We start from the raw sequence: 18,000 nt of genomic DNA, 5'->3' as shown, positions 1-18,000 counted from the left end.
CTTGGGATGAAAGTAAGGTGGGGACTCTGGAGTGAAGCACTAAGTAGGGCCAATTCCACCTCATTCTGCACAAGGCAAACCATCATGCAGTTTAAAATGGTGCACATAGCGCATCTAACCAGAACGCAAATGAGCAGGTTCTTCCTGGAGGTGGAGGATAAATGTAAGCGGTGCTAGGGAGGCCCGGCCAACCATACCCACGTGATCTGGGCCTGCCTTCTTTGAGGCAATGTCCAAGGTTGTGGGGGTGAAGGTGAAGCCGTGCCCGAGAGTGGCAGTCTTTGGGGTGTCGGACCAGCCAGATATGGGAAGAGGGCCGACGCCCTTGCATTTGCTTCCCTAATCTCCCACCGGAGAATCTTGCTTGGCTGGCGATCAGCAGCACCATCCACAGCTGCAGACTGACTGGCAGACCTGTTGGAATTTCTCCACCTGGAAAAGATTAAATACGCCATCTATGGTTCGGACAAATGCTTCCGCAGAGCAGGGGAGCTATTCATTGACCTTTCCACAGTCATTCCACAGCTCAAGTTTAAACTGCCAGCACAGAGTAGCATAGCGACCTCTCCTGCTGCTGAAATCCTCTGCTTGAATTAAAGGCACAGACCACTTGGCTTAAAGACAAATGTCCATTAATGATCAAAAATGTAATGGCAAAAATAAAAGAAAGGGGAAATTAGGGACCCTTGCACCCTATTCTAGCTTTTGAAGTGCATTTTATAAGAGTTCTAATTGATTGTGTGGGACTATTGAAGAGAACGCAAGGTGGACATCGATACTTGTTGACTATTATTAGCACAGTTGTTAGCATTGTTGCTCACAGCACCAGGGACCTAGGTTTGATTCCCAGCTTGGGTCAGTGTCTGTGCAGAATCTGCACGTTCTCCCTGTGTCTGCGTGGGTTTCCTCTGGGTACTTTGGTCTCCTCCCACAAGTCCCAAAAGACGTGCTGTTAGGTGAATTGGACATTCTGAATTCCCCCTCAGTGTACCCGAACAGGTGCCGGAGTGTGGCAACTCGGGGATTTTCACAGTAACTTCGTTGTAATGTTAATGTAAGTCTACTTGTGACACTAATAAAGATTATCATTATTACATCCACTAGGTTTCCTGAAGTCATGTCATTACAGCCAGGAGAGTAGTAGAATTAATCAAGTTCTTTACTAGATACGGCTTGCTGAAGAAGATACAATCAGACCAAGGGTCAAATTTCATGTTGAGATTATTTAAAGAGGTCTTGACTAGCTTGGAGATAAGAGCTGGAGCGAAATGAAAGAATTATTGTCGTCCTATAAATGGATTTATGGGATAAATGAGGTAGAGTGAAGTTAGCGATGTATGATGTAGATGTGCGGGACGCAGTTCTGATTAAGGAACATCCATTTGGGATAAAGCCAGAAAGATTATCACAAGTAAAGAAGGAAATTGAATCTTTGCCACTAAATGACATTATGGAATTGAGGTCTAGTGATTGGAACTCTCCTATCGTACTGGTGCTGAAGCCAGAGGGCACACAAAGACTTTGTGTCCATGACAGGAGAATGAATATTGGCACCAAGAGGGATTTGTTTCCTAATCCATGTTTGGAAGATTGCATGGAAAGAGTTTGCCAGTCTAAATTCATCACAACAATAAACTTGCTGAAGTACTATTGGCAAATACCTTTAACTGAAAGGGCAAAGGAGATCTCTGCATGTGTGACGTTGAATGTACTTTATCCATTCGAAATTATGTCATTTGAAATGAAAAAAAATGAAAATCGCTTATTGTCACGAGTAGGCTTCAATGAAGTTACTGTGAAAAGCCCCTAGTCGCCACATTCCGGCGCCTGTCCGGGGAGGCTGGTACGGGAATCGAACCGTGCTGCTGGCCTGCTTGGTCTGCTTTAAAAGCCAGCGATTTTAGCTCGGTGAGCTAAACCAGCCCATCCATTTAGGATGAAGAGCGCACCTGCAACCTTTCAGAGACTCTATTCAAGGTCTGAGTCACTGTACAGTATACATTGATGATTTAGTGGTGCTCAGTAAAAGTTGGAAAGAACACTTAAAGATAGCTTTAATTCAAGAAAGCCCAACAACATCTCTACTTCATACAGAAGCTAAGAAATTCAGCATGTCTGCATTGACTCTTACAAACCTCTACAGATGTGCCATAGAGAGCATCCTATCCGGCTGCATTACAGCCTGGTATAGCAACTGCTCGGTCCAAGATCGCAAGAAACTGCAGAGTGTGGTGAACTCAGCCCAACGCATCACACAAGCTTGCCATCCTCCCATTGATTCTGTCTACACCCCCCGCTGCCTCAGGAAGGCAGACAGCGTTGTCAGGGACCCCTCACACCCAGGCTTTGCCCTCTTCCAGACCCTTCCACCAGGCTGAAGATATAGAAGCCTGAAGATCTGCACATCCAGACATAGGAATGGCTTCTTCCCCACAGCTACTAAACGCCTCAACGACTCTCCCTCGGACTGATCTGTTCCCTGTACGAACATTATTCACAATGCCCTATGCTGTTCTTGTTTGACCCTTGTTCCGCATGTAACCAATCATTATTTGTTGACGTACCATTTGTCAATGTTCTCTGTCGATTATTCTTTTGTCTACTATGTACGTACTGTCTACGTTCCCTTGGCCCCAGAAAAATACTTTTCACTGTACTTCAGTACATGTGACAATAAATATCAATCAATCAAACACCTGCATCATGTAAAGGAACTGTTTGACCGCTTCAAAGGAGCAGATCTCATGAATCTGGCAAAACATAAATTTACTAAAGCCCAATTTCCATATCTGGGACATATCATGGGATATGGTCAAATGGCCCCACGAGATGCAAAAGTACTGGCCATTTGGGATTTTCCAAAACCCATCACAAAAAAAGACATTTTGAGGTTTCTGGGAATGAGCGGATTCTATCGCAAGTTTGTGCAAGGGGCAGCACGGTGGCGCAGTGGTTAGCACTGGGACTACGGCGCTGAGGAACCGGGTTCGAATACCGGCCCTGGGTCACTGTCCATCTGGAGTTTGCAGATTCGCACAGTGTCTGCATGGGTTTCACCCTCACAACCCAAAGATGTGCAGGTTAGGTGGTTTGGCCACGCTAAATTGCCCCTTAATTGGAAAAATAAATAATTGGGTCCTCTAAATTTATTTTTAACAAGTTTGTGCCAAGCATTAGCAATATGATAGCACCACTCGCAGAGCAGGTAAAGAAGAACAAGCACTTTTATAGGACAGAGGACTGCAGTACGGCATTCAAACATTTTAAACTATGTTAACAACAAAACCAGTGTTAGATGCACAAAATTACCATAAAAAGTTTAAACTGGCTGAGGATGTTAGTAACATTGGTTTGGGAACCATGTTGCTGCAGGAAGACGAACTTGGCATTAAAAACCTGGGGACTTTTTCTCAAGGAAATTAAATCGTCACCAACAGAAGTGTTCCACCATTGAAAAATAGACTTTAAGCTTGGTACTGAACATATTGAGATTTGCTTTGCCAGTAATCCCGTAGAAACAATCATATATATGGATCATAATCCCTCAAAATTCCTGGAAAGGTTTTGAGATCAGAACATCGGGGTATTCCGTTGGAGCCTGTTGTTGCAACCATTTAACATAAAAATCATTCATGTGACCGGGCAGAACGTCATTGTGGACGTTTTATCACAAACATAAAAGAAGATTGTTGGGAACATTGGAAAAATTCTCGGATATATAATTTTATTGTTAATGCATGCTCTTAAATCTTTGCAATAGTTGATAATGTAGAACAGCTAAGATATTAATGAAAAATGCAAGCGTCTTTCAAATTAAGAGATTTCATTTTTAAAAAGAGGTGACGTGTTAGAAATTTGGGAAAATAACAAAATTAACAGTGAATTTGAGAGGGAAACAAAATAACAGAAAGTAGCAAGACTAACAGGTGTCCAGAGTAATAATCAGTTGTGATTTTCCCAGTAACAAGATTAGCAGGTGTCCAGAGACATTGAGGTATAAATGGGCATATCAGGAGCATTGTTTACCAGAGATCAGTGGGGCTATACAAATTATAACTCCTAAAGGCAAGGAATTTGAGAGGTACAGACTGCCAAATCCAGAAGGTGAGTCAATAAGAGTCAGAATAGTATTTTTTTTAAATAAATTTAGAGTAGCCAATAATTTTTTCTCCAATTAAGGGGAAATTTAGCATGGCCAATCCACCTAACCTGCACATCTTTGGGCTGTGGAGGTGAAACCCCCGCAGACATGGGGTGAATGTGCAAACTCCACATGGACAGTGACCCAGGGCCGGGATTGGAACCCGGGTCCTCAGCACCGCAGTCCCAGGCTAACCACTGCGCCACATTCCACCTGAGACTGAATAGTATAACTGCTAGCACCCTCATTGGGGAGGTAGGCTAGTTCTCCATCCAAAAATCAGACAGGCCAGTTCCATCTATTATCTGAGCCACGGAGGCCTATTCCATCTAACATTTAGAGCCTGGGAAGATTGCCAATATTGTCCTCTAAAAGACGTCGTTTTGTGCCTTTGCATAACCAAGAAGAGGCCTTTTCCCAGACTTGGTCGCCTAAGCAGTTTGGGTGGTAATTATTGACTGGATTTGACCTATAGAGTTACTAAGACTGGATGTTGTTTGGGAAAAGTTGTATGTATCTCAGTGAGTTCAGGTAATGTGGGTATATTTTGGGAACAAAAAGTAACTTCAGATAAAACAGAGCATTTTGTTATTAATATATTTAAGTGACAGTGTATGTCTTCTGTGTTTTTTTTCTTTTACTTTAATAGATATTATTTATTCATTGTTTACACAACTGGGCTGGTTCTTCACTGGATTGTACAATATTCCAAACAAATGCCACCCAGGCACTGACAGGCTGAGCATGGGCAATACCAGGGTGCCAAGCTGACATGCCCAGGGCCAGTTTAGCAACGCCAGGGATTGGGCCTGGGCCTTGGGTGGGGCTTTACCAGTTGGAGAGGGAGTGAGGGGGTGTTCCTGGGAGGCTTCCCTGAGATTGAAGGAAGAAGGGCTAAAAATGGGGGGGAGGGGTAGATCAGGGCAGTCTTCCAAAAGCCATCTAAGCTCGCCAGCAGGAAATAATTCTTGTGCAGCTTTGGTGGAGATAAACACCCCAGGGCCAAAAAAACCCAGCAAAGTGCCATTGAATAGCAGGACGTTTCTCGATGGCTGCCCCGCTACACACGCCCAAAACCGCACATGGATTTTTTTCCCCGGTTGAATCGTGCCCCGTATATCTAACTACAAATTTTTAGTTTACTCAAATAACCCTAAACTTTTCTGATGTAGCATGTATAAGAATATGTATATAGTCGCCATTTACTGTTGCCCCATTTAACATTGTTTAACGTTGAGAAGTTAATGGTCCTGTATTCCTGTTTAGCATCACAATATTGCTTTGAAGCCATTTCCGGTCAATCTGACCGGGCCACATCATCGCCTTTCTTTCTTTTAAGTGACTTCAGTGGAAGACTTAAGTTGACGTTGCTCTTCTTGCCACTCATCTCCAGAGTCCTCACTCACAGCGAGGGTTTAGGAGAGAGAAGCATAGAGTGGGAGCATTTTATAAAAAATATGGATTGTAACATCCCCATTTTTAAAAATCCCTATTAAGTTTATCTGTTACATAGTTGGTGATTACATAGTTGAAGCCTCTTATTCCCTTGGACCATCTTTCATTCCCTCTGTTTAAGGCCTTTATCTTTGAGAAACTTCTTTTTGATAAAGGAAATTTTAGATATTGATGTTGAATCTGTTCATCTATTGATCTGACTTGCTCACTCTGCACTAATCCATCCACTTCTCCCTTACTCATTCTGGAATGTGGCATGTATTTCCTGGAAGCATTATATTTACCTTAAGTCATATTTCAGACATCACACTGTGTCCATTAATTCAAAACAGAACAGCAGTGACTCAGAATTGGATGAATGAAAAGCAAGGAAAGTGATGAGAATATCGATGGTCCTGATAATACATTGTGAAAGGTGATATTATACAAATATTTTCTCAAAATAATTCGTCATCCAGTTCGTGAGCAATGCCATGGGACGTCTGCATGTTTAGTGTGTGATGACTGATGTGTTTGCCACATTTCAGATGTCATAACGATCTGCCTAGAATGTGACATATGTGCATGTGTTTGGTCAAATTATGTTGATAAAACACCACTGCTGTTCGGGGATGTGCCAATGGGTAAATAACAGAAAAATGCATGACCGCCCATGATGTTCAGCAAACACCTACCAACAACAAAAATAGAAAGGACGCCAAGAAAATCACTTCAAATAATTTTTGAAAATGCTTTCAACTGTCCAGATTTCTTGCAAGACTGAGAAATTTAGTATCAGGAATAATTCTGGTGACAATGCATATTACCTTCCATGCATAGTAGCATTTTGTGTACTAAACATGTCACACTCCTTTTCAGTCCTCGGCGGTGTGGTCTCTACGAAACCTGGACTTGAACTCATAAAATTTGACAGAACTATCACTCTTTTCGTTAAATGAGAGAGTCAAGAACATAGAAGACTAACGATCTGACTGTATCAGTGACAATTTGTGTATACACTCTTGACAAATCTCATGCACCCATTACACTGTGCCAGCAATCTGTTCAGTTAACTCACTTATTTTATGGTTGATGACAGGACTGGCTGTTTACAGTGCATGAAAATACTTGGTGTTCAGCAGACCTGCAGCTTCCCGGCCAATCACACACTCACAGCACTGAGACAGGCCATTCAGCACAACAGATCCTGCCAGTGTAAACTGCTCTGCATGAGCCTCCACTCAACTTTCTTTTCTAATTCCAGCAACATATCCTTCCTTCTACTCCTTTCTCCCTCATGTATTTAACTAGCTTTCTCTTCTGTGCTCACCACCTCAACTTCCCTTTGCAGTCTTGCTACCCTATATGTAAAAGTTACTAATTGTAAGAGATTGCTGAGTAAAATATACCTCGTTAGAAGTGTGGCAAGTGAAAAGTTCACTTTGAAATGCTGCCATTGGTTTGTGTGTATACAAATAAAGCAGCTACATTGATTTTGTGCTGTAAAACATATATCAAATATGTATACATATACATGTTTTCTATATAATGTTTTCTATTTCTTGGTTCGTAGTCTAATAACCTGCATGCTAAACTGATGGGCCAGTATGCCACTTTAGTACTTTTAGGTAGGGAGTTGTATTTACTCTCTGTCTACAAAACATTTGAAGGGAAGCATAATTTATATTAATTCTTCCAAAACATTTTACTTTTCACCTCTGTCCATGAAGGATTTTGCCGTTTCTCTATATTAGTGTTTGACTGTCACATAGGCCTTCAAAGAACTGTATAATGTTTCAGCTTTGTTTAAAATTGATGTATTTTGAAAATTATTTTAATCAGGCATTTATATCAACAAACAAGAGCAGAAGTAAAATTGTACAACGTAATAAATGACCAACCCCCACTCACCCCTGCCTTACCACTCCTCCCATCCTGCCTTCCCCATTTTAACCCCCCCCCCCCCCCCCCCCCCCCCCCCCCCTTCCCCTCTGCTGACACCTCAATCCTCCTTAAAGAAGTCAATGAACTGCTTCCACCTTCGAGCGAATCCATCAACCGACCCCCTCAGGATGAACTCTACCATCTCCAGCCTCAGGAATTCTGCCAGGTCACTCATCCACACCCCCGCCTTCGGAGGCTCCGAGCCTTCCACCCAAGCAAAATTCATCTCCATGCTATCAGCTAGGCAAAGGCCAAGACATCGGCCTCTCTCGCACCCTGGTTTCTCGGGTCTTCCGACACCCCAAATATCGCTACCTCAGGACTCGCCACCTTCTCCCCCAATACCTCAGAAATTACATCCACAAACCCCTGCCAGAACCCCTTCAGTTTCGGACATGCCCAATGTGGTAGTCACCACTGGTGTATATATATATATATATATAGATATATCACATATGAGGTGTAATACGGTAAGGCTCCTGTACTACAGGTACAGGGGTAGATCCCTGCTTGCTGCCTCCGCCCAGTAGGTGGAGTATAAATGTGTGGGCTCACCGAGCGGCAGCCATTTTGGCAGCAGCTGTGGGAGGCTACACATCTCTGCTTAATAAAGCCTCGATTACACTCTATTCTCGTCTCGGCGTAATTGATAGTGCATCACCCAAAACATGTGGACATATTTTGCAGGCTTCCTCGTGCAACGCTCACACCTGTCCTCTATCTCCTCAAAGAACCTACTCATCCTTGCCACCATCATGTTCACCCTGTGAACCATTTTAAACTGAAGAAGGCTGAGCCTTGCACTCGACGAGGATGCATTCACTCTCCGCAGGGCTTCCTCCCACGTCCAGGCCTCAACCTCCCCACCCCCCCACTTCCGACTTCCATTTAACATCTTCCATCAGGGCTTCCTCCCAATCCATCAGCTCCCTATAGACCTCGGACACCCTCCCCTTCCCTAACCCCTCTCTCGACAACACCTTATCTTGCAGCCCCAGGGGCGGTACCCTGGGAGAGGAAGGCACCTCCCTCCTCACAAAATCCTGAACCTATAAAAACCTAAAACCATTCCTCCTGGGCAGCTCATATTCCTCCTCAAGGTCCTCTAATTTCACAAATCTGCCCCTACGAACAGATCCTTAAATTGCACAATTGCCACCAGCCGCCACCCTGGAAACCTGGCAACCAGCCCCCCCCCCCCCCTGTGCAAACCTATGATCATCACAAATCGGTGCCCATCCCGAGGCACCCTCCAGTCTCAAGGTCTGCCTATGCTGCCCCCATACCTTCAAGGCCGACACCACCACTGAGCTCACACAGTACCTGGCTGGCACGAATGGCAGAGGTGCTGTCAACAATGCCCGTAATTCTGTTCTCGTAAAAGAAGCCGCCCCCATACCGACCCCTCCCCCACTACCCATTTCCTGACCATCGTGATGTTAGCAGCCCAGTAATAATTCATTATATTCGACAATGCCATCTTCCCGCCACCCCTCCTCCTCCTCACCCTCGCTCATGACCCGGGGGGGAGGGTCTTCCCTGTCCTCACAAACCCCGAGATCAACGCGTTGACCTTTTTAAAGAATGACTTTGGGACAAAGATTGGGAGGTTCTGGAATGTAAACAGGAATCTTTGCAGCACCATCTTCACTGTCTGCACTCGTCCCGACAATGGCAGCATGTCCCATCTCTTGAAGTCCCCTTTTATCTCCACCAACCCAAGCCATATTTAACTAATGCAGCTGCGCCCAACCCCACACTACCTGGATGCCCAAGTACCTGAAACTCACCACCCCACCTTAAATGGCAGCTCCCCCAACCTCCGCTCCTGCCCTCTGGTCTCAATTGAGAACATTCACTGTTACCCATGTTCAGCTTGTACCTGGAGAACTGACCAAAGTCCTCCAAAATCCCCATAACACTGCCAATGCCCCTACAATGGGTCCGAAATGTATAACAACAGGTCGTCCACGTACAGCAAAACCCTGTGCTTGAAACCCCCCCCCCCAACATAATCCTTCTCCAGTCCCTCAATGCTCTAAGCGCCATAGCCAGTGGCTATATAGCCAAGGCAAAGGCAATGGGGAGAGCGGGCACCCCTGCCTTGTCCCACGGTGCAATCCGAAATATCCCGAGGTCACTCGGTTCGTCCGCACACTTGCGACCAGCGCCCTATATAGCAAGCGGACCCAATCCACAAACCCTTGTCCAAGCCCAAACCTTCCCAACACCTCCCACTCCACCTAGTCAAAAGTCTTATCTGCATCCTTCGCAACTGCCACCTTCACTTTCTGCCGCTCCAGGGGCATCATTATCACAACCTCTTCACATTTGCAGACTACTGTTTCTCTTTCACAAACTCCGTTTGGTCCTCACTTATCGCCCACGGGACACAGTCCTCAATTCATGAAGCCAACAACTGAGCATCTACATTCAGCAACGATAATGGATGGTACGATCCATACTCCTCCAGATCCTTGTCTTTTTTCAGAGTCAGGGAGATGGATGCCTGCGATAGTGTAGGTGGAAGTTCCTCTTCTCGCTAACCTCATTATATGCCCTCACCAGCAATGGCCCTAGGTCCCTCCAAACGTTTATAAAACTCCACTGGGAACCCATCTGGACTCGAGGCCTTCCCTGCCTGCAGCCCTCCCATGCTCTCCATCATTTCCCTCAACTCAATAGGGACCCCCAAACCTTGCACCAACTCCTCATCCACCCTGAGAAACTCCAACCCATCCAGGAACTGCCACATTCCCACCCCCATCGACTTCCAACTCATATAACGACCTATAAAATTACTTAAACACCACATTAACCCCCACCAGGTGCAGCACCATCCTTCTCATCCCATCCTTCACTCTACCAATCTCTCTCACCACCTCCACTTTCCTAAACTGGTGGGCCAACTTCCTGCCTGGACCCTGGTTCTCCGCAGCTTCCCCACTGCCTTAAACTCCATCTGAAGCCTCTGCAATTCCCTCAACAACCCTGCCTCATGGGCCTCCGAATACCTCCTGTGCACCCTCAGAATCTCTTCCACCAGTCTTGCCATCTCTGTCCTTTCCACCTTTTCCCTCTGTGCTCGAATCAAAATAAACTCCCCCCAAACTACTGCCCTGAGCACCTCCCACGGCATGGCGGCCATGACCTCCCCCATGTTGTTTCGCTCCACGTACCATCGAATGGCAGCCCTCACTTGCTCGCACACCTCTTCATCTGCCAACAGCCCCACATCTAACCTCAACTGCGGGTGCTGCCCCCCCCCCCCCCCCACAGCAGTCCAGTCGCTAATACACCCAGTGCAGCTTGCTGTCTGAGACCACAATTTCCGATTAATCGACCACCCCAATGCCTTGTCCACCACAAAATAGTCAATTCGGGAGTACACCCTATGCACATGAAGAAAAATATGAAAATACTTTCACCCTTGTCTTCCATACCTCCACAAGTCCACACTCCACATATGCTCCATAAACTCCTTCAGCTCCTGTGCCACCGGCAACACCTTCCCTGACCTCGGCCTCGACCTGTCCAAGCTTAGCTCAATTGGCCGTGTTAAAATCCACCCCCCACACCCCTCCACCCCGTGCTGCCACCCCAAGGTTAACCGATGCGAGTCCAGGTCAGGAATCTTCTCCAGCACCCGCCTCATTAACGCCACATCGTCCCACTTTGGGGCATTAACATTTACCAGGGCCACGGGCAACTCCTCCAGCTTACCACTAACCATCACAAACCTCCCAACCCCCACTGAATCTGCCATAATGGCCCCCACCTCGAACACCATCCACTTGTTCACCAGCACGGCCACCCCCCCCTTGTCTTCATGCCCCACCCATCCTTTCCTCAACCTTATCTGGTCCTCTATCTTTAAAGGTGTTTCTTGCAGAAAGTCACGTCTGCCTTCAGCGTCCTCAGCCGCGAATACACGTGATCGCTTGACCCCCCTCAGGTTCCACGTGACCAGCCTGGTTGGGGGCGCTCCCCGCCTTTTTGGGCCAGCCCCTGGCTTCCAGGCCCATCCTCGGATGTCCACCGTCATCATTCCCTTTCCAGCTGCGCCACACCAACTGCACCAACTTGTCAACAACCCCCCCTCACCAAACAAAACATCAGGCCCATCCCCCTCCCCTGCACCAACCACATGACCAACCCCCACTGTGCTCCAGTTAACTAGCACGCCTAGCTAGCATGGCAGCTCCCTCCCAAGGCTTCCAAACATCCCGCCCCCCCCGATTCCCCTCCCACCCCCACTGTCCCCACTCCCTCAAGAAACAAAGAAACAGAAAAAAGGTGCACTCACCCTTGATGATCCCCAAGCACCTCGCCACCAAGCCCCGCAAAACATTTGAGAGAAAAACAACAATCACAAAAAGGAAACATCTCCTCCAAAGTTCAATGTCTTCCTTCTCCTGCCATTCCATTGTCTCTTAAAAATTCTGTTACCTCCTCTGGCATACCAAAATAGTATTTTGTACTATACTATATAGTATAGTACAAAAAATTCTCAATTTTGGAATGTCACTAGTTGGGTAGAGCACTCCAAACTTCACCTCCCCACTTGAAAAGAGCAGCTTTTTAAAAAAAAATTTAGAATTCGCAATTAATTTTTTTCCAATTAAGGGGCAATTTAGTGTGGCCAATCCGCCTAACCTGCACATCTTTGGGTTGTGAGTGTGAAAGCCACGTAAACACATGGAGAATGTGTAAACTCCACACGAACAGTGACCCAGAGCCGGGATCGAACCTGGGACCTCGGTGCCATGAGGCAGCAGTGCTAACTACTGCACCATCATGCTGCCCAAAGAGGGCAGCCTTCACTCAATTAAACCCAGCCCTCCTCTTCGCCAGTTCTGCACCCAGGTCCTGGTACACCCACAGCTCGTTCCCTTCCCAGGTGCACCTTGTTGCTCGTTCTGAGTAAGTGTGCTTAACACTCACTTGGCTCTGTTTCTCTTTCTATGCTCTGGAGTCGCCAGGTGCCGTAAAAGACACCGTCACAAGTATCAAGGTCAAGTTCAAAGCAATAAAGCTATACACCGATTAGTAAGTCCAAAACAATTAGAGTTTATTATAAAACAATTATAATAACACTTATGCACACGCTAAAAACTAACTTACTTCTACCATTAAATGACTAATACTTATCTAAGAAGGAACAGGCAAGGTCAGAGAACAAGGCCTTTGTTCCTTTCTGGTCTGCAACTTCGAGTCACTATTGGTCGGCAAGGGTATAAGTAATGCCTGGGTCAAGTAGCGATCGTCGTTTGGCACTTACTTATTGATGGCTGCTGCTCGACGGCTGGTGTAAAAGACAGGGGTCTGGAGGCCGGAGAGAGGAGACTGAACCATGTGCGGAACCTCTCTTTTATAGGTCCCAGGGGGTCCGTGCCCCTTGGGGCGGGCTTCCTCACCTGCTGGGGATCGATTGGGCCTTTTCCCAATCGATATGATTTGAACCCCCCTATCCTAGGGCCGCTCCTTGATGGCTGGGGCGGTTCTTAGGACTCATTGTCCTGGCTTCGCTGGCTCCATCGTGTCTGGTTCTCTATTAAAAGTACCGATTGATACCTAAGTGTATCCTTTGTATCTGGGACGGCCCGGTATCACCTCATTACTATGTTAACGGCTTTCCCATTTACAGCGCTGCCTGAACTCTGCAGCTGTCAGGAAACTGGTTTCTGCAATTGTCCCAATGCTTAATGCTTCTGCAAGCTGTTTGCTTTTGACCATGTCCGTTTTTCCCTGCATTCTTTGCAGTCTTCCATTTTGTGTTACCAGTGGCCATCTTAGATGGCTACAACCTCCTCGTCTGCATCGCCCACCGAAGAATCTTCTTTGTCCAAGAAGCGGTGCAACCGCATCACCATCGCCCTCGGCGGCTTACCAGCTTGCAGCCTCCTCATCATCACCTTGTGTGCTTGGTCGACCTCCAGAGGCCGATCAAAGCCCCCTCCCCCATCAGCTTCTCCAGCATTTTGGCCACATACATGCCGGCCTCCGCTCCTTCGATGCCTTCAGGCATCCCCACAATCCGCAAGTTTTGCCTTCTGGAACGGTTCTCCAGATCCTCAACCTTCTCCTTCAACCACTCTTGGGTCTCACAGTGCCAGGGTCCCAGGTTTGATTCCCGCTTGGGTCACTGTGTGGAATCTGCGCGTAAACCCCTCATGTTTTAAACACTACTATCAAATAGGCTTTCAGCCGTCTTTGCTCTAAGGAGGTGTGATTGAAATGCTTTAATTTATTTAACGAGTCAAACCCGTTTTAGAGACATTACTTTTGTTTCCTGAGAAAATCCCATTTGATGTAGAGACTCTTCTCAATTAAACCACCTTTCTGCCTGAATACAGTAAAATCCTGCTATTTGCGAATTCACTTAGCCACACAAAAGTCTTTGTACACCAGGTCACCCAATGCAGGCCCAACTGTTTGTTTGGCTGTGGTTTTAAAAATAGAAAATATAAGCCAACATTCAAAAATCCCGTAAAAAAACAAAAAACACCTAAACAAAGATTAAAGATGAAGGTTTTTTTTAAAGTGCCCAAGTCTTTTTTTTCCAATTAAGGGACAATTTAGTGTGGCCAATCCACCTACCCTGCACATCTTTGGGTTGTGGGAGTGAGACCACGAAGACACAGAGAGAATGTACAAACTCCACACGGACAGTGACCGGGGCCGGGATTGAACCTGGGACCTCAGCGCAAAGGTGAAGGTATCAGTGACACATTACCTGCAGTAGAAAATGGGCAATGTGCATGTGTTGTCTGCCATTTGTTTGCACATTAAGTATTCCTTGATGTTGCGATTTAATTCCTAATCACTGTGCAGTATCTGGGGAATCCTTAAGCCTGTATCTTTTCCTGGCCCTGGGTCACTGTCTGTGTGGAGTTTGTACGTTCTCCCCATGTCTGCATGAGTTTCACCCCCACAACCCAAAGATGTGCAGGGTAGGTGGACTGGCCAAGCTAAATTGCCCCTTAATTGGAAAAAATAATTGGGTACTCTAAATTTATTTTTTAAAAGCCTGTATCTTTAAGTCTGGACAGTATTTAAAAATGAGTGAGTTAGAACCAATCAGTCAAAGTCCTAGTAAAATGATGACACTTGCCCATATAGATAGACTAAAAAACGGTGCTACTATGTTGACCAGGGGATACAGTGTCAATTGATCTGCAATTAGATACATTAGGCAGTCTGAAGATAGAATAAGTGTCATTGTTAGTGATTTTTATCGTTGTACTACCAGGTTTAATTAGGAGAGATCCACACTTGGAAGAAATGGAGGGTTACTGAAAGTGTGGACAGCGAGTCAGCAACAAAGGAGGACCCCAGTTACTGGTTAAATCATTAGAAATAAGAGACTTGACTTCTGGTGGTGGCCATGAGCTGAGCGATCATGCACAAGGTGGCTCCCGCCTAGAGATTTAGTTTTAGGCCCTTTTTGACCCGGTAAATGGGTGTCACGTTGGGAAGAAAGTTGAAGCAAGTAAAGTTTGTTGGTTTCTCCTCCGGTGTGGGATGTCTGCAGGGTATAACAAAAATCGAACAAAGCCCCCGGTCCAAATTCTTGTGGTGAGTGAATGAGAATATGGCGGACCCCGCTGTGAAGACGCCCTCCCAATTGCTGACAGAGCAGCCAATGGAATTCATCATTGGAGAATGAGGGAAGAGCTGTCTGAGGCGATTGAGGTGGCAGTAGCTCCCTTTCACATAGCAATGGAAAAGGTGGCACAGTGATTGGAGTCACAGGGCGCCACGATTCGGTGGATGAAGAGGATGGTCTCGGACCACAGCGGCCGAATTGTCTCTTTAGAGGCAGAAATAGCAATGTTGGCAGGTACGGGACTTTGCTCGAAAAGAACTATCTTTGTTCCCCCAGTTGCCGACACCTACACTGATGGATAGACTGTTATCTTGTGACGAGCTGGGAGAGGGAAGATCTCCGACATATATGGATTGTTGCTGGAGATGGGAAAGGCTCTGTTAGAAGAAAAAAAGGGGAAGTGGGAAGGGGAACTGAGCCTACAGCTGGAGGGAGGGGTATGGACTGAGATTTTGTATAGGGTAATCTCTACTTCCTCTTGCGCCAGGCTGAGCCTGATACAAATTAAAGTAGTACATAGGGCACACATGACTAGAACGCGTATGAATGGGTTTTCCCTGAAGTAGAGGATAGGTGTGAACAGTGTCTAGGAGGGCTGGCCAACCATTCACGCATGTTCTGGATTTTTGCGTTCTGGATCTCATTCTTTGAGACCATGTCGGTGAACGTGGGGATTAGGCTGGAGCCATGTAAACTGGTGGCGATTTTTGGGGTTTAGAATGTGCCGGAGCATCTGGAGGAGACGAGGGCCGACGTCTTGAGCTTCGCCTCCCTGATTGCCCGGCGACGAGTCCTGCTTGGATGGAGGTCGGTGGCGCCACCTAGGTTTGGTTGGGGGACCTGGCTGAATGTTTGAGACTGGAAAAATCAAATATGCCGTCAGAGGGTCGAAGGAAGGGTTTTACTCCAGATGGAAGCCATTCATCGCCAACTTTAAAGATCTGTCTGTGAACAGCAGCTGGGGGAGGGGGGGCAGGGGAGGGTCAGCCAGTGGGGAGGGGGGGGGGGGGCATGGCACATAAGAGTAGCAGATCCCAGAGGATCTTGGATTTACAATAATTAGTTTGTAAAAACAAAAATGACAAACTGTTTGTATTACATTTGACTGTTTTTATGTGTATGTGAAATTTTTTGTATTGTTTGGAATAAAAATATTTAAAGAAAATAAATAAGATGCTTGAATTGAATTGTACCAGTTCATAAAATGTAGTGAAGCTTGCAGTGCTGGTGTTACTAGTGATGATAGTGACAATGAAGGTGGCGCAGAAAGGGCCTCTCCTTTGCCTTCCAGAGGATTTTTAGCCAGCAGGAATAGTTTTATATCACTTTAAATGGTGTGTTGGTCTGCGTAATGTGAAGATGGTGGGGTGGGGTGGGAGAGTGCTGGAATGTGTTGAGGAGAGAGTCTACAAGGCAGAGCAGGTCTTTAATGCAGACATATCTGGCCTTTTCTGAAAAGAAATGCCAAAATGGACTTGCATATCCAAAGAGGTAAGGACTGCACCTAGTTTTTATGCAGCAAAGAACAGGCTGTGTGCCAATGTGGCTAGTTTTAAGTGCAAACCAATGCTGTTTACAGAGCAGAAAACCCTTAAGCTCTTCAGAGATTTATTTTTTGGAAGGTTAACAACAATGCTGAATTACAGCAGCAGTATGTGGTGAATCACAGTAGCGTAATTCACACTGTATTACACATGTTGTACTATGTCTCTGTAAGCTCGGCACATGAGCAGTTGCGCTGCTCTGCCACTAGGGGGAGATGCACTGGGAGTGTACGGGAGTTTGTACTGGGCTCCACCCTTGGCTCCACCCACGACTCCTCCCCCTAACCGGAAGTATAAAGGTCGATGCTGAGAGCCTGCCTGCCAGTTCATCTGGAGTTCATCGTGTCACAGGCAGGCTCTGTTGTAAGACGATTAAAACCACTGTTCACTTCTAACCACGTGTCGCGTGAATTGATGGTCTCATCACAGTATTTGAAGACTGGTTTGAGAATTGCTTTCTACAGAACGACAGGACTTATCTGAGGGAAAAGACATTGTCCTTCAAGGTCCTACTTATTTATGAGATTACAGTTGTACATCCACACACTCATGCAGATAGTCATCTAATGACTGACATTTTTGTTTTTACCCCTAAGTACAACCTTACTTATGCAGCCAATGGACCAGGGAGTCATTGCATTTTTCAAAGCTTACTGCACCCGTAAAAGATTTGGCCACATTCTCAACCTGATGGAATCAAGCCCTACGCGTACGGCCCATGACTGCTGCAAGGAATTTAACATCCTCACAGCAATAGAGATCATTAAGGACTCATGGGATTAGCTTAGAGAATCAACTATAAATGCCTGCTGGAAAAACGTTTGCTCTGGGGCTGTAAATGATCTCACCTCACAGGGCTCCCCAGTGTGGGTGCTGAGGTAAATAAAGGTTGTTGAGTTGGCAAAACAAGCTGGAGGGGAGGGAATCGGTCACAGGTGGAGAGCAGTTGCTTCAGTCTCAACAAGAAGAACTCTCTACAGAATGATGGTATTGATGAAATTTACTGATGAATTTAAACAGGAGCAGGAAAGAGCCTCAGAAAGCTTATTTTGCACCCAAGTTGTTTTTTAAAATTTAGAGTGCCCAAATAATTTTTTCCAATTAAGGGGCAATTTAGCGTGGCCAATCCACCCACCCTGCACATCTTTGGGTTGTGGGGGCGAAACACGGGGAGAATGTGCAAACTCCACACGGACAGTGCCCCAGAGCGCGGGATCGAACCTGCCACTCGGCGCCGAGGGGCATCAGTGCTAACCACTGCACCACCGTGCTGTCCCCATTTTGCACTCAAATTGATGATAGACCTCATGAGATCAGCTGAAGATTTT

This window comes from Scyliorhinus canicula, chromosome 4 (genome assembly GCF_902713615.1).
Source record: "Scyliorhinus canicula chromosome 4, sScyCan1.1, whole genome shotgun sequence".
Lineage (NCBI taxonomy): Eukaryota > Metazoa > Chordata > Chondrichthyes > Carcharhiniformes > Scyliorhinidae > Scyliorhinus > Scyliorhinus canicula.
This window is presented reverse-complemented; position numbering follows the sequence as displayed.